The 22,431-nt window shown below is 37.6% G+C and overlaps 1 protein-coding gene across 3 annotated transcripts in view; it reads left to right on the plus strand.

Moving 5' to 3' along the window:
- Nucleotides 1–22,431, plus strand: part of TMEM117 (transmembrane protein 117) — a 454,418-nt gene that overhangs the window by 231,655 nt on the left and 200,332 nt on the right. The gene's annotated exons all lie outside the window — the stretch shown is intronic.

The raw sequence follows: 22,431 nt of genomic DNA on the forward strand, positions 1-22,431 counted from the left end.
GATTGATTTTATTTAAATGTTTCTTCATCACACATATTTATAATTTTATTAATATTATTTTATTCTTATTTAATGTTTTTATTTGAATATAGTTGACACCTAGTTTACATTAGTTTCAGTTGTACAATGTAGTGAATCAACATCTCTGTATATTATGCTATGCTTACCACGAGTAGAGCTGAGGCTTTTAAAATAGTTTTCTGCGGGGTGCCTGGGTGGCTTAGTCGGTTAAGCATCCGACTTTCGCTTAGGTCATGATCTCGCGGTTCGTGGGTTCGAGCCCTGCATCGGGCTCTGTGCTGACTGCTAGCTCAGAGCCTAGAGCCTATTTCAGAGTCTGTATTTCCCTCTCTCACTGACCCTCCCCTGCTCATGCTGTCTCTCTCTCTCTCCCCTAGAAATAAATAAAAATATTTTAAAAAATAATTTTCTGCATTTGTTTTCTTCATTGAACATACTGACTTAATGGTGCATTATTAGTATTTATTATTATTATAAACCTGCAACAAATAGATAAACCATATTTCATGCTGAATTCATCTGTCAAGAGAGCAAATTTTTTTTGCTTTTGTTTTCATTAAAAATGTTTTTTTCAAGAATAATTTACATATAGTATTATATTAATTTCAGGTGTCTGATATTGTGATTCTATAATTTATACATTTCTTAGTGCTCATCAAGATAAGCACACTCTTGGGGAGCCTGGGTGGCTCAGTCGGTTAAGTGTCTGACTTCGGCTCAGGTCATGATCTCATGGTTCATGAGTTGGAGCCCTGCAACAGGTTCTGTGCTGACAGCTCAGAGCCTGGAGCCTGCTTCCAATTCTGTGTCTCCCTCTGTCTCACTCTTCCTCCCCTCACCTGCTTGTTCATTCTCTCTCTCAAAATAAATATACATTTTAAAAATGCTTAAAAAAAAGATAAGTGTACTCTTAATTTCCCTTGTCTTTTTCACTCATTCCTCACTGACCTCCCCTCTAGCAAACACCAGTTTGTTCTCTATGTTAAAGAGTCATTTTTTCTTTTTTTTTTGCCTCTTTTGTTCGTTTGTTTTGTTTCAAGTTTTTATTTAAATTCTAGTTATTTAACATATAGTGAGTGTAATATTAGTTTAAGGAGTAGAATTCAGTGATTCATCACATACATGTAACACCCAGTGCTCATCACAGATGCTCTCCACAAATATCCATCACCCATTTAGTGGCACCCATCTCCCTGCCCACTTGCCCTCCAACAGTCCTCAGTTTGTTCTCTGTATTTAAGAGTCTGATTGTCTCTTTTTATTTGTTTGTTTTGTTTCTTAAATTCCACATATGAAATCATGTGCTTTTTCTCTTTCTTTGTCTGACTTACTTTGCGTGGCATTATCCCCTCTAGGTCCATCCATTTGTTTTTGCAAATGACAAGATTTCATTCTTTTTTTATGGCTGAGTAATATTCGAGTGCATGTGTGTGTGTGTGTGCACGTGTGTGTGTCTGTGTATTACATCGTCTTCACCCCAAGAAAACAAAAACACTAGTTGGAAAAGACATATGCACCTCTTTGTTTATTGCAGCATTATTGACAATAGCCAAGATATACAAGTAACCCAAGTGTCCATTGGTAGATGAGTAACTTCTATTTTTAACCATTGGATTAATTAAATATAGTATGTAGCTCAAAGACTCTATGTCCTGTAAGTTTATAAGACAATCTCAGAGTACAAAGAGCATAACTCATAAAAATGGAACATATTAACCTTTGTTGACGCCTTTCATAGTGCAGTTAATCATAATTAGCTTTCTTCATCCATTCACTTGAAAATGAGAAGACCTACCAAAGGAAAGGATGCCCTACCGTGTCCCATGTAGGGACATGCCCCCAGAAATGTGTTCCAAAGATCGTCACAACAGTTACTGCCCTTTCTATGGAAAGCTTTGTGTCTTACCTTGAACAGGTGTTTTCAGGGGATAGGAAGCGGTTGTATCTTAACTGCTACTCCTGTGATCATCCTGCAAGAGTAGTAAGTAACTACCAAAGGGTCTGTATAGGTTAGGTTTTGCGCCTCCTACCACCCTTGTTCAATTTTAGAATGTTAACAGAACAAATTACCAAGTGTATTCTATTTTCATTAACTTTAAAATCTAGCTTTGAAAAGTGATCTATTTTATTTGTAGTTTCGAAATGTGACAATTAGAATAAATCAGACATCAGGGTGCCTGGCTGGCTCAATTGATAGAGCATGTGACTCTTGATCTCAGAATTGTGAGTACAAGCCCCATGTTGGGCATAGAGCCTACTTAAAAAAAATAAACAAAAATTAAAAGAGAGAGAATAAGCCAGACATTAGGACCATGTCAAAAATTTCTATTTCCATTGGGAAAAACTATTTAGAAGGGAAACTGAATAGAAAATAGTTTCCCATTTAGAAGGGAATCTGTTTAGAAGGGAAACTTTAAACATGTAACTTTCTTGAAATAGGAGCTGATGCCTTTTGAAAAATATCTGCAATTAACTGTGGATTGTGATTTTTTAATTCCATTTTTATGGTGAATTTGCTTAATAAAATGGGAAAAAAAATTCAGAAATTTGGATTCTCTGACATTGCCACATGTGGTTTGATCTTCCACAAATAACATACAATCCTCTGAGCCTGCCTGTGCATTTCTCTAAAGGGGCTAGTAGTTGCTGCCGGTGTTACAGGTTTTCTGTTAAGTGTGTGGTCCTGTAACAGGTCTTAAAATACTGCAGTATGAGGTAGACATAAATGCTTTATTGTAGACGTTCATGCTTTTCCCAGCTTATCCCAGGCCAGGGGGCAGAGTGTCTGGAGTTCCCTTCCAGTTGCCAGTGCTAGAACACACTAAGGCAATAGAGCACATTACTTCCAGACTTCTATGTAACGCTGCCCCGGAGCAAAGTCAGGGGAGGAGCACAGAACAACAAACCCTGTGACCTTACTCTGCCGTGTTTAGGCTCCGCAATTTGATACAGAAATCATTGTCTTTCTTTCTTTTTTTAGTTTATTTATTTATTTATTTATTTAGAGAGTGATAGAGACAGAGAGAGAGAGCGAGCGCATTGAACGGGCAGAGAGAGAGGGAGAGAGAAAGAATCCTAAGCAGGCTTTGCTCCATCAGTGTGGAGCCCAATGCAAGGTTCAAACTTACAAACCATGAGGTCATGATCTGAGCCAAAATCAAGAGTTAGATGCTTAACTGACTGAGCCACCCAAGCGCCCCTAGAAATCAGTTTCTTTCCCATGATGACACCATTTTTTGTTTGTGGTCAATTCCATCGAACTTCTCCCCAGACTTGTCCTCAAGATAGTATTTCCTAGGCCATATCGATGTACTTTATTTTTTAATTAGGATCTTTTTCTTTTTTTTTTTTTTTTAAAGGTTTCTAAATGTTTATTTATTTTTGAAAAAGAGAGAGATAGACAGAGAGTGAATGAGGGACGGGCAGAGAGAGACGGAAACTCAGAATTCAAAGCAGGCTCCAGGTTCTGAGCTGTCAGCACAGAGCCCGACGTGGGACCCGAACCCACTAACCATGAGATCGTGACCTGAACCAAAGTCAGAAGCTTAACCGACTGAGCCACCCAGGTGCCCCAGGATCTTTTTCTTTTGAATTGTAAAGTGGGTGGGGGCCAATTCCTAGGGCAGCCCTGAGAGGCAGATGCATGGTACAGCCTTGACCAAAGACCTTTACCTTTCCTGGTTGGAGTTCTTCATAGTCTCTCCTAAATTTACTACTGGAATGCCTTCTATTTTCACTAGCTAACCTGATAACTTTTTAGCTTTTTCAATACCATAGATTACTACTCTGATCTATACTTCCAATACCACAGAAGTGGGACTGGGCTGAGAATCAAGAAAAATGTGTTTTAGGTTTAATCCAGCAATGTGATCTTAAGTCACTTAACCTTCTGAGGCCTCACGTGTTTTCCTTTCTGGAAACTGAGAGAGAATCCAAAGTCCTTTGCTTCTTATGTTATATGAAATATTGACCTTTCCCAGTTAGACACAGGGATAGTGATGGCAAAAGAAACACAGTGCTCTCCTGATTTGAAAGTACGGTCACACAGGATTCCCAGAGTACCTCATTTCTATTCCCATTTTTATTCACCGACTAGGTGGTAAGTTTCCATATAAATATTTATATGTCTACATATGTGTGCATTGATAACATTTAAAAAAATAATAGTTTTCCTCATGAGAGGAGTCTAAGGAGCTTTGACCTTCATTTGTCTATAGAATTCTCATCATGAAGTGAATATCAATGATGAAGGTGACTGTCATGGAAAAGTAAGTGACTATTTCCATTTCCAATAAAAGTGTGCCTTTTAATATGGTTCTGAAATGGAGAATTTTTCTTTTATGGAAATAATTCAAAACTTCCCCATGGTTTTAAAAGGCACACCAGGACTGAGGAGTTCCCCAGGCAAGGCTAATGTCAACCAGCCTGACAAATCTCTCTGACCCCTCACACTGCTGAGCATCGGGCTCTACTAGGTTCAGCTTCCTAGGCACTCCTGACTTTTCCTAGCCCTGTGGGATGCCTCATGCAGAAGACAGAAAAATACATTAAGTCAGGGTTAAAGTTACCATTTTCTTTTGGTCAAACAGATTAAAAAAAAACAACAACAATAACATAAAAGAAATACATAAAGTGACAGTGGTGTCTTTGAGCCCTGAGCTGGCCCTTTATATTGATATGAGCAGAGAAGAGCTCTGTCATGAAGACATGCGTGAAATAAAAGCTTTGGGTGTCTCACGCGACACCATTGCCATGTATCCACAAATTTGCCCACCCTCTGCCATTGAGCAAGGGGCGGAGGGGTGTTGGTCCATCCCACAGCACATATCTCCAGTTTTACTCTCCCCTCTTCCAGAAGACAAAGGGGAGCCTGGGTGGTTCAGTCAGTTAAGCGTCCGACTTCGGCTCAGGTCACGATCTCGCGGTTCGTGGGTTTGAGCCCCACATCAGGCTCTGTGCTGGCAACCAGCTCAGAGCCTGGAGCCTGTCTTCGGATTCTGTAACTCCCTGTCTATCTGACCCTCCCCTGCTTACACTGTCTCTATCTCTCTCCCAAAAATAAATAAAACATTTAAAAATTTTTTCTTAAAAAGTCGCAGGGTCTGCTCAGGTTTAAGGTGGCAGAGGATTCTGAGGACGTCAAGATGGCATTTGCTCCTGCCCTTCATTTAATACCAGAGGGAAAAATCCCTTCCTGTCTGTCTGTACCTAACCATCCCTTTTCTGCACTCTTGCTTCTTCCTGCTCTAGTGGCTTTTCTGTTACAGCAGTCAATAGTAAATGGCTTAGGACAGTGATGGGGACCTCAGAGTCCAAGTTTGAGGTTCATGGTTGCAGGAGAGGGCAAGGGAAGGCACAAATGGCAAAGCTGAGCCATGACCTAAAGAAGAAAATCCACATAGTAAGGACTGAGGTCATGAAGCATTTTTTTTTTAAATCATAAAACCATATATGGTGTGGATCACATCTTAATACTCATGGGAACTTGGTTGGCCTTGGCATATTTTCCCCAGGCTTGTCTGTGGACTTCTGGGTATATATGTGCTACTGCTAGCAAAGCTTCCACCATAAAGAGAGGTCATACGTACAGAAAACAATGTAGTTGTTTGCCAGTTGGTTTTACCTTTACTTCACATTTTTATGATGACCATTTGTGTGATTTGAAGAGAATATTTTTTTCTTCTTGAAATTCGGAGTTCCATTAGAGCTAGAAAATCCTAGTCAATATGTCATGTAGAAATATCTTTAGATTGCTAAAACATAGCCTTTGTAGTTGTATTGTAACAAGAAATAGAATTTTAAAATTTGCTTAATTTTCTCTATTGAATCTCTAGCAAGAATACGACTGTAGAAAAAGAAAGTATGTTTAAAAATATATTTCACCCTTCTATTTTAAGTGTGCGTATTTCATAAGTATTGCATTATCTCTAAATATTTGGGTGACAAATTTTGCCTTATTTTTCACATGTGTTCTGTTCCTTCCGAGAGATGGTGTAATTCACATTTATAGTGCTATCATCTCTGTTTCAAAAGGCTGTGTTTATTTAAGAGGTAAAGTTGAAAACTCTTTCTTCTTCACTTGATTATAAACTTTTCTGTCGGGGGTGGGGGGGAGTTCCAGTATCACCTGTGGCACTCAGCACAGTACCAGGCATGGGATAGATGCTTAAGAAATATTTGTTGAGGAATAAATAGATTATAAGAGCACATAAGCATTAACTTCCAGTTCTTTTTGCATTGCTCCATTTTGTGACTTAGTGTCATAACATGGGCATTCTAGAATGCTGAAAAGGTGGAAGGAGAAGTATATTGTTCAGAGTCTTCCTATTCCCCCACCCCCATGAGCCGAGGCGCTTGTCCCTCTGATGGTGTTACCATACCAGGAGTACACATGCTTGTAAACACCCTTGGATGGAAGTAATAGATTGTTGATGTAATTCTTCCAGCATTGTGATGTATCCTTTGAGGATAAAAGGCATTTAAAAATTTTTTTTAATGTTTACTTATTTTTGAGAGAGAGGGAGAGAGACAGAGCATGAGTAGGGGAGGCAGAGAGGAAGAGGGAGATGCAGAATCTGAAGCAGGCTCCAGTCTCCAGCTGTCAGCACAGAGCCCGATGCAGGGCTGAAACCCATGAACTGTGGGATTGTGATCTGAGCTGAAGTTGGATACTTAACTGACTGAGCCACCCAGGCTCCTCTAAAAGGCATTCTTAGGTAAAACAGAGATTGAGCTTCAGAGATCCTGCCAGAGGGTTCCTTGAATGGCCATTATTGCTATCACTGGCATAGTTCTGCCCCTGGCTCTGGGGATGGAAGGAAGCCAGGTCAATATATATCCCTTCAGCTACTGAAGCACAGAGCTATTCCCGCATAAGACAGAAACCTGGTTAAACTTCAGTGGACAAAGGCAGAGAGAATTAAAGAATGTGTATGCTTGAGAATAATTAATACTCCTGAGTCAGTCTTTATTTACAAATCTGGAACAGAATAGAGTGAGGGAATCTTTCTGCAGCTTTGAGAGAAAAATATTCCTTCTAGCTTAAATGTAGAAAATATGAAATATAATTTATAATTATATATATGTATATATAATACATATATATACACACTAAAGATTTGTCACGTGTTTTTATTGTGATCCATGCTTGCTGCTTATTTTCTTTTATTGCCCCATGCTTTTCTAAGGGAGGGTTGTGATTATCTGTTATTTTCATTTCACCTAGTTAGTAATAGCTTATTTAGCTCAAAATTTTCTATTATACACCTGTCATTATGTTGTGGACTGTTCTGCAAATGCGAAGTTTGTCAATGAACAATAGCTTATAATAAAACCAGCATCACATCTACCTTGTTATTCCATCTGGAATTGAGCTTGACAATTCATATTATGATCAATGCCATTTTTCTAATTATTTCTCTTCCACTGATATCAAAATGGCAGAATAAAAAGTATAATTGAATTGATTTAGTATCTGAAATAAGATAGCAATAATAGCTTTACTGAACTTAATGATAAAGAAGAATTTATATGCTGTGAGAAATGGAATCGAAGGATCAGAGAGTTAGCGAACTCATCGAGCAAGTGTGCATGACAAATGGAAGGACACAAATGAAATATTTAGCCACTGGAGCTGAATCCAAGAGCTTGGCATTATTCTGAGTTTTTATCCATTGGTCTCTTTTCTCTGCCTGTTCCTTGGAGCAGTTTATGACTTCAGTTACCTCCATGATTGGTTAGCCCCATATTTGACAAGTGTGTTGGTTTCATTTCATCATTTTATACAATGCAAGTGGAAACTGGATCAAGAATTTAATTAGGTAATAACATATTGTTTCTATAAAGATTCTATGTTAAGTGAGATTCCCTAAAAAGGTGCTTGCATCATGGATTTGAGAGCGTGTGATTTGCTGAGGAAGTGCCCTTCAGGGAATCCTGTAAGGAGATGAGAGATGCAGGACGGGGGTGAGGGGGGGGGGAAGGAGGCAAACAGGTAAAATGTCCGCTTGGCCTGATCCCCTGGGTGTGTGTTATGTTCTTGGGCAGTGGAGTGTATCAGTAGGTGAAGAGGATGTGCGCGGGACACCAACATGGACACAGACAAAACCTAAGGATGCTAGATTTAGTAGTACCTGTAATTGAAGAAAATCGTTGCCAGTCCGTCTGGTCACTTGATTGAGACAAGAGCATAATAGAAGAATTCTTTTTTACATTACCTTTCTATTTATTAGAAAGTTTAGGACCAAACATGGTCATTTTGCTTTTGCACGTATAAATATTTTAACGTCTCTATAAATATTTTAGCATTGTGTTTCATGTTCCTTCAAAATAATAAGTTCTCACTAAAAAATTAATAAGACAGGAGAGTCTAACCTATTTTTAGAGAGCATCACAAATGATGATCAAGAATCTTTCAATTTTCAGGACTGCTGGATTTTTAAAGTATTAACAATATGGCATGAAATAAAAAAAAGAATTTCTGAGTAATATAGGTTGTAGTAGATAGCATATAGATGTTTAAGAATAGAAGCTCAAATTCTGGCTCCGCTATGACTCTTCTAAGTTCAATGTCTATCGGAAATTCCATAGTTGTGGCCATACTGTAGGTAATTTATATTCATTTATTAAAAGTTGATGGACTCTATGATCCTAAATATGAAAGGCATCTATGGAAGTATACTGAATTGAACTACAGTAAGATGGGAAAGACACTAAGACCATCGTTTAGAGAGAGATATTCCCACTAGAGGCAGGAAGTGTTCACTTTTCATCTTTCCCATTTCCAATTTCATCACCTTTTAGTTCCATTATACTGTATTTCTATTACTAGGTTTATACTTCCCCAAGGCAGGTGAGGAAAGTATTGCCCACACATTCTTTATAATTTTCCTAACATAATGTTTCATACCTTTAAATTACCATTTATCAATCATTTTCTTGAAGAAGTTTAAATAAAAGCTAGGAAGCACTGATATTTGTTTATTTTTCCTTTGAAAGTCAGTAATACAGTGAGTACTGGTTGCTAATACCAGCGTAGATTAGAACTTCAGAAAGAAGCTATGTGGATTTTTTGTTTGTTTTTGTTTTGGTGGGTTTTTTTTTGGTAAAAGTGAAATTTCATAAGTAGTTGGATTATTCCCCTTATATATTTTTTAACTTTTATGTAGTACCTCTTCCTATGGGCCCAGTACTACATGTGTGTGTATGCGCACACGTGTGTGTGTGTGTGTGTAAATTTTCAGTTAGTTTCCAAAGTCTTCAATGCTTTTAAGTACTCTACTGTCTTGCCAAGCTTAATAATTTTTTTGAGAATATTTAATCACAGATCTTAATAATTAGAATATAGACATAGAAGTTGGTTTAATACCTTTTTTTGCCAGCATGTTAATAAAATTTGTTGAATTTTATCATTATTTGGGACAATGGGGATTGCACATCTTTTTAGGTGCTAAGTGATAGTACGTCACATCCCAGCCAAAGTGTTACTTTTAAATTTTATAAAACTCAGCTACTTTTTCTTATTTCCTTTTGGCAAATACAGGTGGTTGAAAGCATGTTACTTCTGGGACTGGAAGAAAGTAAAGCATAGCTTTCTCTTATACTACCATTAAGAGAGCTACTGAAAGTCCTGGTTATTTAAGCAATAAGTGTTTTGTTTATATGAAATTGCTATCCTTTAGCAGTCATTTGCCCCAAGGATTTTTAGAGGAGTAAAGATTGTTATATTCACAGTGTATGTTGCGCTTGTAGTTAAATGCTCTGTAAACATCAAAAAGAAATTTATGGCAATGAGATGTCTAGTACTTACGTATTGTTGTTGCTTTATTAAAGCTATTATATCATGTTTCAAGAAATTGAAGTGTTTAAGTGAGCAGTGGAATATTTTGATAATCAATGGTTAAGTAAAATCATGTTTGACATATCTTCTCTCTTCTTACATATCTGAAGGCTGATTGGGAAATAGAAAACTTCCTTTTGCCCTGGCTGGCAAAATATGTTAAGGTTTATCCCAGACCTGGGCCTGACTCCAGTAGCTTTCCTAGTCTGTCTCGTTGTTCACTGAGCATCTTGAGTTGCTTTGTGAACATGATGTTGCACAAGGTAAGGAGTCACTTAAGCATAGAACAGTAATGGAACTCACAAGTTGAGTATAATATCAGTGTCAAATAAATACCTTTGACATTTCTAAAGATATCAAATACAACAGACACTAGGTCCATATCAGTAGTTTCTTTAATACTATAGACCAGGGCTCACAGAAAGAAAGTTAGAACAACACATGAGCCAAATTAAAAATTCCAAATTGTTCTTGACCTCTAAGCAGAGGCTATATGAGAAATAATGCCTAGGGGCGCCTGGGTGGCTTAGTCGGTTAAGCATCTGACTTTCGCTTAGGTCATGATCTCGCGGTTCGTGGGATCGAGCCCCGCGTCTGGCTCTGTGCTGACAGCCAGCTCAGAGCCTGGAGCCTGTTTCAGTCTGTGACGCCCTCTCTCTGACCCTCCCCTACTCACGCTGTCTCTCTCTCTCTCTCCTAGAAATAAATAAAACATTAAAAAAAAAAAAAAGAAATAATGCCTAAATTAGAGTCAGGCACTTGAGATGAAACAGGAAACCTGGAGAGAAGCCATCTGTTTTCACTGAAAGAATAGCACCTGTCATAAACGTTTTAAAATGCATCATAAAAGATACTGTGAACGTGTAGCAACTGAAAAAAAATGAAACCGAATAATTTTCAAGATCTGACTACTTTTTTCTTTGACTTATGTTATAATTATCCTAATTTCTATTTGGCATTTTCAGTTTCAATAAGAGATAATAGAATCAGTGGAAGATTTTGGGAAATCTAAGTCTAGATTTTAAAAAATGCATTTTATTTTGCTTCAGTTAAAAATTGACAAAATGAGTCAATTTTGTGCCTAACTAGGTGCTAGGTATCTAAACTCATTCATTCATTCGTTGAATGAATATTTATATGGTGACCTTCTAGTTTATTATATAAGCTTATTACGCAATTCTTTTGAATAGTAACGGGATTAAATATAATTAAAATTGTGTAATTCTTGAAGTATTTATTAATTAAATTATTAATTAATTATTGATTTTACTATGTTGGTGTAGATATAGAATGTCTTTTTAAAGACCACTTAAAACTCATTTTTTCTAAAGTATAAAAATAACATATATCCATGTGTATTAAAACAAATATTTTTTTAATTTTAATTTTGATTATATGACCACTTAAAAAACAAGCAGAATAATTATTCTTGGTACATGTTTACAATTTTTCTTATCCCTATAAGGTAGTATCTTTGGTATCTGTCTGAAATTGTTGACGCTTCCAACTGACTATCTCTGTAGATCACAATATTTTTGAGAAAATACTTTCTTTAGTGTCAAAGGACTTGTGATGATGCTCATATCATGTTCTACTAAGTAGAAGATAGTGCACATTCATTTTAGTTCTGTTTTAGCACCAATATTCCCTCAGATGTCATCTTTTTGCCTCCATTTAAACTACTCTTTTCCCCCCACAAACTTGTTTTCTCCGTAATAAAACTCATTAACTAAGCTATCTCTATGTGTCCTTTTTGAACACTTTACTAAATTTTGAGGCTACAAAGTTACAGAACTTTAGTAGTCCCAGACCCTTCTGTGGGTCTCACTCACATACTCATGAATCTGTTCACGTAATAAATATTCAGCATGCATCTATAGAATGAGAAAAAAATATGTGTGAGAGAGTAAACATCAAGACATCTTAAGTAGTGAAAAAGTGGAGTTTAATATCATTGCATTTGAAGTTAACTTCCTCTTACTGAAGGAGCCTCTTTCAGGGCCTTTCCTCAGCCAGCCTCTCACAAGACTCTCTGGACTGGCAGGTGCTCGTGTTGTGTGGAGTGTTGTCCCACATTTTTTGGTCTCTTCAGATCTCCCCAACCTTTTTTCAGCATCCCAAGTCATCCATCTGTGGTGAGGTTTTAATGAGTGGCAGTAGCTTTCCCTGTTAAACTTGCATAAATAATAAATACTGGAGTTGCAAATTCAAAGGCCCCGAGGGCCAGACCCATCTAGTACAAGTGTGAAACATCTGGTATGAGATAAAAGGGGTGTATGGGGTGGAGGGAGGAGCTATGTTGAACCAGAGAGCATATTCCCTGTGAAGAGGTATCATGATTTATTTAGTAAAACAAACAAACAAACAAACAAACAAACAAACAAACAAACCAGGAATGTGAAGTAGGATGTAACTTCAGCACTAATTCTGCCCCCGGTCATCTGTTTTATGCTTTATAAACAGAGAACGTTAAGCTGGAAGTTGACCCGTCACATCGGTGTGAGGAGTGAATCTGGGGCAAGTGCCATTCTAGAACATCTCTGTCACACCTCATAAACTAGTGTGTCCCCCACAGGGTTGGTCCTCCCTGTTTTGTTCTAAGCTCTAAAAGGTGGCGGGGGGGGGGGGGAANGCTCTCTAATCACAGCTGCTAAAAACAACCAGAGTCCTTGTTCCACTTAGCACTCTTTCCACCCAACGGTTCAGGCTCAAGTGGACAAAAAACAAAATTTTTTTCGTAATAACACTTTCTGAAGTGTTAATGAAATGCTTGTTATTGCGGTCAGGTTAGCCACTACCAGCACGCGTGCAGAGAGACCTAAAGCTCATGCTGTATTTGTTGACTGACTGACTAGCTTTGGTTTATCACAGGGAAACGATGTGCAGATGGGTTCTTAATGAATATGCATTGTGGAAATCTGAAACGAATATAAATATCATTAAGGTGTCAGCATTTATCAAGCTCTTAGGCAGTTTCTTTATAGGCACAGTGAACTCAGCTTAGTTTTTAGTTGGTTGCCCTACTCTTTTTTTTTTAACAAATAGTTTATTGTCAAATTAGTTTCCACATAACACTCAGTGCTCATCCCCACAAGTGTCCTCCTCCATGCCCATCCCCCCTCCCCCCCACATCCATCAGTCCTCAGTTTTTGTCAGCATTCAAGAGTCTCTCATGGTTTGCCTCTCTCCCTTTCCCCCACCATTTCCCCCCTTCTTCTCCCCCTTGTTCCTCCGTCAAGTTCCTCCTAATCCTCCTATACTTGCAAACATGTGATATTTGTCCTTCTCTGCCTGACTTATTTCGCTCAGCATAACACCCTCAAGGTCCATCCATGTTGCTACACATGGCCAGATTTCATTGTTTCTCATTGCCATGTAGTATTCCATGGTATAGATAAACCACATCTTCTTGATCCATTTGTCCGTTGATGGACACTTAGGCTCTTTCCATGTTTTAGCTATTGTGGAGAGTGCTGCTATGAACATTGGGGTACATGTGCTCCTATGCATCAGCATTTCTGTGTCCCTTGGGTAAATTCCTAGCAGTGCTATTGCTGGGTCATAGGGGAGTTCTATTGTTAGTTTTCTTAAGAACCTCCACACTGTTTTCCAGAGGGGCTGTACCAGTTTACATTCCCACCAACAGTGTAGGAGGGTGCCCGTTTCTCCACAGCCACCACTCTTTTTTTTTTAACCTGAATTCCATAAGGCAGTTTACCCCAAATTTGTCTTTACATTGGAATTCCCTGGGGAGGTGCAAAAACAACTGATGCCTGGGTCCCACTTCGAAAGATGGTGGTTTAATTTGTCTGGATTGTAGCCTGGGCATTGGAATTTTTAAAAGGTGAGATTCTAATGCACAGACAAGTTGGAGACCATTTCTTTAAGGTGAATTTAGGAAGTTTAGCATGGGAATTTTTTGACATGTGTTGTGGGATCTTAACCATCCAGTATCAATGCTGAAGGGAAATCCAGAGAAGGAATCTTTTGGTGTTGGCAGACTCCACAAAAAAGAAGCAGGAATGAAGGCCAGGAAGGATGAGGTCTGGCTTCCCCAGGGCCCAGACATTGCCACAAGGCATTGCAGGTGTTCAATAAATTTTCCCTTGCCTCCAGTGCTAACTCTAGAACTTGATTTGGGTTCCTAACAGAGCAACTTTGAACTGCGGGTTGCTTTTGATACTCAAAACGGATTCCCCTAGAAGAATGACAGCTTTGCTATAAAGCTGATCAGTAACCCTATACCTGGTCTTGAGCTCAAATTATTCAACGAGTTTACCTCTCCAGCTATTAGGATGGGTATATCTTCCCCTCCTTCCAGCTCATAATACAGAGAACAGCTTATAATTTTGCCTATTTGAATACAGTTCCATTTACATAAACTTCTTTCCAATGCACCTTCCCTCCTACCAGCAAAAGACCCTTTCCCCCAGTTCTCCATGTGCTTTAATTTAATTCTTACCTCTCATTAAATGTTAGCAAGTATTATTGCCATTTGCCCAGGGGGTGGCTTACTTTTCATAATTATTACTTACAATATGGTTGTGAACTGCTGTGAGATAAAAGATAAAGCTTGTGGAATTATGACTGTTAATATCGTTAGTGTTACTTAATTTAAAAAATTACAGTGTTTCATAAATGAGAACATCTTAAAATATAATTCACAATTTGCATTTTCTGAATGAAGACTTTCTACTAATCTTAACATCTTTTTATATTCACTGTGCTGTCATTCTCACATGAATATGAAGTAATACCAAAATTGTATATTCAGCATTTTTCATAGCAAACTAAGTGAGAGTTTTTTTATGAGGCCAGTTTTAAGTAGGTCACTCTAAATTACAAATACACCTGATGTTAATGTTATGCTATTTGCCAGAATTTTCACTGCTTATAGAAATTGAGACCTGACTTATGTTAAGTGATGAAAATTCACAATGAAATACTATATTATTTAAGGAAAACTTATATGTCAAGTGCTTTCCTAAAGATGACTAGACCATCTTGAGTGTATAAATCATAGTCTCTATTTACTAAAATAAGTCTAAAAAGTAGTGTTGAAAAATGCTGAATCTTAAAATACAGTGTTGACCCAAAGTAGGTCAATTTCAATTTTTAAATGCCATTAAACTTTGTCTCATAATTTTTCCCTTCTGATGGGCCCTGAGTTCCAAATATTTATTAAAGTTTCCCAGGGGTATTAGAGGCAAAAATAAGATGTGAATTTGAACAGTTTTCTTCCCATCCACTTTTAGTCCTGTTTATTTTAGTGAAGACCAAGTTGCAGATGTTGTTAAAATTCTAATTTTGTATTCTCTAAAAAAGACTATATGCAGAAGACCATGAAGAGGGAGTGGAGTTGGGGCCAAATATGGCATTCAAGAAGCAAACATAGGAGGCAGATGAGTTAAGGTGACATTTTTCTAGTCAATGACAATTATCAGGAGTCTCTCATCTGATTTTCTTGCTGCGTTTTCACAACAGTTCATTGACTTGTCCATAAAAAGTAAAGCTTGGAGTCAATTAAGGTGTGACAACAAAGGAATTCAATAGCAAACCCTGGGTAATCATAAGATAAGGTAAGTGTAGATTTTAATTTGAAAGTTTGAGAAAACAGCCGTGCAAGAACAACAGCTTTTGATGTGAAGTGGATCTTGACAGAGGCTCAGATCCCTGATATTTCAGTCCTGTTCATTTGTCAACATAAAGGCAAGATAGAGTCTTATAGGATTAAGCAAACTCCGTGGCTAAAAATATAGTTTGACATTTCTTGAATGCACTTGACAAGACTCCACATAAAATTATATTAGTGTTCTTTCCAGCTACGAGAAGATTTTTAAGGGAGGCTGAGTTCTTTATTCAAATTCAAATTTAATCTTTGGTTGCCATGGCATCTTGAAAAAATTAATCATATATTGTTGAGTTTTAAATGTTGGGTAGAGGATGTTTTAGTACAGACAGAAAATAATAAACTTCAGAAATGTTCTCGTAAAAATTAAATTGTGTGCAGGAACTTTAAGAAAAAATTAACAAGGCCTAAAAACAGTCAGAGATTGTGCACAATAGAAAAAGTGATTATTGACCATGTTGTCAATAGCTGTCAGGGTCTTCCCTGCTCTCTGGCATCCTCGCTGTGGTGCAGCTGGCTGACAGATTGTAGCTAATGTGCAAGTGGAGGAGAAAGGTGGTGAGGAGGACCAAGGGTCGCATAATAGAAGATGCCAGCAGCCAACTGGAGTGATGCACGTGTCATGGCTGGCGCTGATCAGAGGAGGAGATCTGCAGAAAAATCCTGTGGTCGTGGGGATGATTGGGATTAGAGGGGAGGTAAATGGAAAACACTGGACGGGGACAGAATTGGACAGAGTAATGTAGGTCCTGGAATGGCACTTCAACATGAGGGCAGTGAGTGGCAATCACTGCTAAATCACCAACTGTTGTAGCTATGGTAATGGAAGGCTGGTACCTGTAGACCTTCACAATATTAGGTGCTTCTCTTCAGATGCAATGGGTGAGTTCCTTATAGATTTTGGATATTAACCCTTTATCTGATATGTTATTATCAGGGTGTTGACTGCCTTAATGTCCCTGCCTTCGTCACTTTTCCTTCCCTTGGAGAAACATAATCTGCCAACTTGTTGGACTCTAGCTCTTGCTCTGTTTACTTGCAGGAACCAAAGACTTCAATGTCCAATCACACTATTTACTCTTTCAAACCTTTAAAAGAAAAAAAACAAAACAAAAAAACCAACTGCAGATGGTTTAGTTTTCTGAAACAAATGCAAAGGTGTGAATGGTTAATCAGGCTGAAACAATCACAGTGCTGTGCTTTTGAAAGCTTACCAAATGCCAGCCTTACTTTTGATGTTAGCAGTTTTTTTTTTCCTAAAGAGTGGGTCCATAATTCTTAATGAAGGCTTTGCCCATTCAGGCTTGAAATTCATGAGTATAATGTGCAGCCAGATAATAACAAGATTTGGTGTCAAACTGTGAGGCATATAATTTCGGCATGCCTAGGAATTAGCACTTGATACCCTAAAATATATCTCCTGTTCTCCCTAAACATACTGGTGAAAGGAAAAAAGGCTGACAAAATTGTTATTAATTGCTTTGTAACTTCTTTGAAATCATCAACGTAATGAACTTAATTGGGACAGTTCTTGAAGTACTAAAAGTAACTTTAAAAAGGATTTTGAGTTCCCAGATGCCTGGGGAGAAACAAAGTGCTGTTGTGGGGGCGCCTGGGTGGCTTAGTCGGTTAAGCGTCCGACTTTCGCTTAGGTCATGATCTTGCGGTTCATGGGTTCGAGCCCCACGTCGGGCTCTGTGCTGACTGCCAGCGCAGAGCCTGGAGCCTGTTTCAGTCTGTGACTCCCTCTCTCTCTGACCCTCCCCTCCTCACGCTGTCTCTCTCTCTCCTAGAAATAAATAAAAAACATTAAAAAAAATTTTAAAAAAATTAAAAAAAAAAACCCACCAAAGTGCTGTTGTGGAAATGACAGAGAAGGCACAGAAACAAATGTAGGCAATTTAACATAATGCTCATCTCTACCAGGGTTCCTAGTTTCCAACCAGAGAGTGGATGAAAGACACTGAAACCCTGGCCAAAGGAAGACAGAGAGAAGTGGCAGATTGTAAGTTATCAGGACCCTGCCGCTAACCTGGAAACAACATGACATTTCCTGAAGGTGTTCCAAGGATAAAAATAAATGCTGGGAATATATAGATGTCCAGGCCACTCGCCAGAGTAAGGCTCATGAGTTGTAAGCAGTATGAACTCTTTTAAATCCTCACATCAGTTGTCACTTTCCTTAGCATCTAAATTACTTTGCTTATGTATTAAGTAAATTACATAGGTTTATTTATAGATATATACATATATACACATAAGTACATACATATTTATATAATTCATATACAGTAAAGTGAATATTTAAAAACCCCACTTTTCCTTTTCCATTCAAAAATTTTATTTATTTGTTTTTTAAATTTTTCTTCCTTTTCTGAGAGCGAGAGAGAGGGAGAGAGAGAGAGAGAAAGAGAGCATGGGAGAGGGAGAGAGAAAAGGAGACACAGAATTCGAAGCAGAGCCCAACGTGGGTCTTGAATCCACAGACCACGAGATCATTACCTGAGCTGAAGTCGGATGCTTAACCGACTGAGCCACCCAGTCACCCCAAAAAATTTTATTTTAAAAAAGAAAATGATTGGTTACAGTGCAAAATAATCCATCTACAAAACTTACTCTAGGAAAGAATGCTATTTATTTTATTAAGAATTTGAATTGATACATAGCTTTCCAGGAATACAGTTATTGAATAATGTTGGATTTCATTATACTGTTGTAAAAATTAAGTAATCCTGGTAATCTAAAGAAACTATTGTGGCTTCCATATTAATAATGATCACATTTAAGTTTATTGAGCTCATGTGCTAGAACTTCTCCTAAATGGTTTAAATCTATGCATTTATTTAGACCCAATGCTGTGACATGTATTTATTATTATTCCCATTTTACAATTGAAGAAACAGAGGCACTCTGTGCAAAGGGTTATTGAGATGTTAAGTGATTGTAACCACTAGATTTTGTTAGCCTTGGGTAATGGGATTATTATAGATATTGGGTAACATCTCATTTATTTGACACCAAAAATAGTTTTTTCTCCACTTAATATTTAACATAATTACACCTTAATCCCTGGAAGCTTGTGACTATAATTGTGTTTCAATAAAAATGTTCTGACATTTGTTGCATGTTGTTGTTTGTCCCTATCTGAGTAAACTAAAAACACTAAGTTAACCTTTTAAAATGTATTATGAAAGTGATATGGAGTTGCCTAGAGCTGGATTCAAATCTTAATCCTGTTACTAAAGGATTACATGATCTGAGCCTTAGTGTCTGTATTAGTAAAGTGAATTCATATCTTCATCCCTGTAAATTACTTTGCATGAAGCATGAATCATGGTAGGCTATCATAAATGTTGGCTATCATTATTTTTATTTCCTTAAAAGAAAAGTGCAGATGATGTCTACTTTATAGAGACTTTGTCAGTTAAACAATAGAGTTGTGTATGCTGTCATTCTAAATGTGTATGTGTGTGTGACACATCCTATACAATGCTAAGTAGTTAACATTCAATAAGCATATAGATTAAATGAGTTAATACAAGCAGAACACTTAGAAAAATGCCTGGCATATAAGAAGCACTTATTACATTATACAGCTATTGCTATTACTAAGTATCATTTGGTTTTCATTCTTTACTTTGTTGTCCTGCTATATTTATTTCCTATTCTTATTAATTTTTCATTATGATAGATTTATTCATTTATTAATTTTACTGAATGCTTCATTGTGCCAGGTGATGTTTTAGATACTGGTCACCAAGATCCATAATTCAGGAAGGTAAGAATTATGTGGTGAGGCAAATGGTGAGGCATTGGTCTGAGGCATTTATGTAACATCAGGGTGGGGGAATACAGTCAGCATGTGCATATAGAAATTAAATTGGGCTCTGTACAGTGATTTGGGAATCATCACAATTTATTCATTATCTGAAACTACTAAAGAGAGTTTAGAATAAGAAAAGTAGTATGCTGTACTGGAGTTACACAAAACATAGACATTCTAGAGAATGACATATAAAAATAACTAAAAAATAAAATTGAGGATGAATAATCAGAATCCTAAGAAGGGGGACACAGCAACTTTGGCAATGTGGACAGAGCATTCCTGGGTCACCCTGGCCTTTAAATGCCCATTGACTTCTTCTCGACCAGTTGACATAGTGTTTCTTCTTTACGCCTTCATACAAACTTTGGGGTGGGTGCTGCTTCCTGGTTCTCCTTTCCCTACTTCCTACGATTCCTCTGAATGAAGCAATCTGAGTTCGTTCCCAGAAGTGGTAGTTGGCATCCTGACCTCAGGGTATATATTTTCTCCCTCCCCAGAACTGAATGGTGTTTGACAAAAGAACTCAACTCTCATCTTTTCTATTAGCACTGCTCCCTCATCTGTCATGCTACCTGTCTCTTAGCTCTTCACGATCTAACCAAATGCATATCCATGAACTGGCTGCTTGGGCTGCCTTGTTCCAAAAGACAGTGTTACTCAAACCTTACTGCCTTCACATCTTGCTACTATATCTTCTCCTTTTTTCCTTCCTCCTTCCAGATGTATCTGTTTACTATAGCATTAAGATTCAGTGAAGGCATACATGAGTGAGGTTATGGTAGTTCTCAGACTGAGTAAGTACCAATCATGCAGTGACTCTTGCACTTGTTTCTTTGAAAATATTTCTCATATCACATTGTCTCCCTTTAATAAAGGTAGACTACTGTGCATTGAGTTTTGTGGCCTTCTGCATGGGTAGACTTGCCTTTCTCAAAATTAATTATCGAATCAAAGAATCCAGACAGCCTCTTCCACTTGAGTTTGTACCCTAGAAAAATCTTCGTTGAAGAATCTACGCTGATCAGTGTATTCTGGTTGGTCAACAGCGTTAGGTCAATGCATATGGATAAATCCTGCAGCACCAGCCCAGGAACCAAACATGCCTCATCCCTCTTTTTTGGTTCACTTGAACATCTGTTGAATAAGCCATTGTCCATTTGAAGAAGTCCACTGGAAAACCTTGGAAAGGGCTTGCTGCAAATCTTACTTATTTATTCTTTAGAAGAAAGAGAAAAATTTAGTGAATTGTTAATGTTTGGATTTTAACAGAAGTCTAGGTACCAGTCACATTTAAGAAATAAGATTAAAATTCTTCAGCAGTGAGTGCTCATTTGTGATTGCCCACAAAATCTTCTAATATCCTCTTACTACTTTCTGTCCACAAGATGATTTCATAACATAACATTTAGGGACATAGCTTAAAAAATGTCTAAAATCCACTTTTTTCCAGGCGAGGTCTACATTTATCTAGCAATAGTATAGAATTTCTATCTTTAGCTAAGTCTGCATTTCTGAAATGATCTTTTACTGAAGTTACAAAAAGATAATAGCATCAGTCAGTAAATAAATTCTAATCTTTGTATGTTTTGCCTTAGAAGCAATAGGTAAATGTGTGACACTTTGAAAGCATTAAAGATTCTTGATATTCATCAGTTTTATTTGTGAGAATTTATAGCATTGAAAATGAAAGGTGAAAAACTGGCTTTATTTTACTTAAGCTAGAATGATAATTGGAAAAATTATCTATTTCAAGGACCCCTCCCAGAATGAAATAGGAAGTGGTGAGCATCATCAAATGTATTAATTTCAAACATTGTTGGATTGCCATTGATTAGCTAGTACTGAGAAATGGGAGCTCTAAAATGTAACATTCTAAGTGGCAATCCGATTACCTTTATATATGAAGACAAATATATCTAATCTTCTAATCACATTTAGAGTGGTTAGAAGCCACTCATAATAATCTGCCAAGTCAACTGGATGTTTCGTGTGTATTTTCTTGTCATTTGGCATTGAGCCCTAGATTGGAATAGCCTCTTGTTTTCTCACTTCTCAGATGAGAGGGATCCCAGGTTAATTGAACTGGCTCCTGGTAATCCTGAGAGCATGGGGCAGGAGCTAGGATAGGATGGGGGCATAATATCCTCTCTGTTCCCAGCCATCCTGCAATGAAGGAATAGCCATGATGGAATGAGAGAGACCTGAAGGTAGCACCAAGTGGTCAAAACACAAGCCAAAGCCACAGAACTACACCACTCTGAGGGCCTGTACAAAAACCTTGGTCAAAGAGAACAGGATAGAAATATAGAACAAGAGTTTTTAAGTGGAGAACATGACCTAGGAACATTACTTAATCTGTAGAGCATAATGAGGGGATTTATGAATTAGGGAGCTAGCAATCTTAGCCTTGCTGGGATGGGCAGTTGAAGCAGATGATATGAACACAATCATCCTGTCAGTATTCTAAGAATTGCTTAAACTCTGGTCTGGTTGTTATGCTTTAACCACATTCATGGTTAGCACTAACACTTTTAGCACTAACACTTTTATTTGAAAGAAAAGAGAGCAGTGAATCTATAAAAATAAACATTTTCAGAAGAATAAACATTTCTGGGAAGTATTTTTGTGGAAGAAATGAAGTTTCACATTGTGCTTGAACCAGATATGACAAAATCAACTTGAATCCGAAACGGTCTCTGGGAGAGAGCCAGCCTCAGTGTTAAAACACTTGCAGTTCTGCAATTTCAGTTTTTATGGGGTGAATTACAGAAGACTGCTCTGTTTCTAAATGGACAAATCAAATTTTCTAAAATAAACATGTTTTACTACTTAGGTGGTCATGCTGCCTTAAGCCTTGCAGTTAAGGATTATATTTATTAGCCCTCTAGTCACACTCTTATGTTAACACAAATTTAAACATCCTGCAAAATCTTCTTTCTTATTGGATGGATATGAAAAATTTCAGCAAAGAATTCTCTAAGTTGTCTTTGAAATTAGCCTCCCCAAAGCTTCTTATCAAACAGGAAAATAGCTTAAAATATGACAAAAGCCTGTCAAAATTTAAAGCCTGTAATTTTTTGTTCCATGGAAGTATTGTACGTAGTCACTGTTGTTGCC

The sequence above is a fragment of the Crocuta crocuta genome, unplaced genomic scaffold (genome assembly GCF_008692635.1).
Source record: "Crocuta crocuta isolate KB4526 unplaced genomic scaffold, BGI_CrCroc_1.0 scaffold30, whole genome shotgun sequence".
Lineage (NCBI taxonomy): Eukaryota > Metazoa > Chordata > Mammalia > Carnivora > Hyaenidae > Crocuta > Crocuta crocuta.